This window comes from Suricata suricatta, unplaced genomic scaffold (assembly GCF_006229205.1).
Source record: "Suricata suricatta isolate VVHF042 unplaced genomic scaffold, meerkat_22Aug2017_6uvM2_HiC HiC_scaffold_208, whole genome shotgun sequence".
Lineage (NCBI taxonomy): Eukaryota > Metazoa > Chordata > Mammalia > Carnivora > Herpestidae > Suricata > Suricata suricatta.
Genome location: NW_021865770.1, coordinates 1,133 through 2,685, shown reverse-complemented (window position 1 = coordinate 2,685; position 1,553 = coordinate 1,133). Strand labels below are relative to the sequence as shown.

The following is a 1,553-nucleotide window of genomic DNA, read 5'->3' as shown; positions in this document are numbered from 1 at the left end:
TGATGATGTGAGATAATAAAATGCCTGCATGATGAGGTGAAGTGAGGGGAATGAGGTAGGCTTGTGATGGGCTAGGCAGTTATGGAGCTTCTGACCATAAATCAGAAGGATTGTCTGCTCCTGGGCTGCTGCTCACAGCATGGGACTCAAACTGCAGACACTGAGACCTTGGATAAGGAGATCCTACTGTATATTAACTTGATAATTACACCGTGTTTAATTTATAATTGCTATGGGTGTTGTTTGTGTAGGGGCAGAAGCTCAGTTTGTCTTGTTTACCCCTCTCTCATAATGTGAATATTTCATAAAGGTGCTTGCACATTGAAAGGGGTTAATAAATAAACAACTAACCATTGTGAGTAGGCATATAACTTACGTATTTGTGATACATTTAGGGGATTTCATTTCCTTATCCAGGCAAAGCAGAGGGTGGACACTCTGGGGTCATGGCTCATGAGGAGGTAGGGACTGACAGTAGGAAAACACGCAGCGAGTAGTATAGAAGTGTTCTTCAGCCATACATGATGGTTGTTACAACCTGACAAATAAATGTGGAAGATAGAGGACAGTGTCCATAAAGAAAGAAAGAAGCAGGCCAGCATCAGGATGCTTCGGGTGGCTCCGGTCTCAGGGGAGGATCTTGGGCAGAGATTGTTCCTATGAATGTACTGGACCCACTGCTTGTGCCTGTGCAGGATGAAGACCATGGAACTGCTGGACCAGATCATGAGCACCAGACGGAAACCATCATGTAGTACTAGCAATGACACATAGAATGACTCTGTGATTTGTCACATAATATCGCAGAACAGTAGTCCTGTTCTATTTTCTTTGTGATGTTTATGTTATGCCTTTTGTCAGTTATATGAAAAAGAACCACAATATCTTGCATTTTATTCAATACCCAGCAGAAGATGTTGGAGGTGCCTATGTAGTTGGGGGCTTTTATTTTAAGCTGTGCCCACCTGGAGTTCTAGGGACTGATCATGATCACCTGGAAGACAGTCAAGAGGCAGGTAGTTCCAATGGCCACATCCCTGCCAACTCTGTGAGCAAAGAAAACAAGTTTGCATCCAAAATCATTGAGAAAATGTGTCAACCCAAAACCTGCCATTGTTTGAGGTATTCCTTTAGAAAAAATAAGAGTTTGGCTACAGTCAGATACTTAAGAAACAAATCTGTGGACCTAAGCTTGTATCCTGTCACATAAAGGAAGAGATGATGGTAAAAAACATAGAAATTCCCCAGAAGTCCAACTGTTGTTTGTAATAAAAAGATCATTGCCATCGTCAAATCCCTGGTGGTCATTCTATAAAGTCTTCTTATGAGGCAGAATGCTGCATGGGAACAAGAGGTGTGAGGCACATGTGTCATGTCGGTTATAATCCAATGTTCTCCACTTCCTGGAGTCCCAACTTAGAAACAAGCATTTAGAATATTTACCTTTAGACAAGTTTCCAAGAACACTGGAGGATCATAAGCCAACCTGCCCAACTTTTGCCTCAGAGAAAGCCATTACCTTTATTATTATTGATCAATTGATCAGTCCATTA

At 41.8% G+C, this 1,553-nt stretch overlaps 1 pseudogene; it reads right to left on the bottom strand.

The window, feature by feature from the left end:
• Window positions 1-376: 376 nt before the first annotated feature.
• LOC115284782 lies at window positions 377-1,308 on the bottom strand (annotated as a pseudogene).
• Window positions 1,309-1,553: the final 245 nt, after the last annotated feature.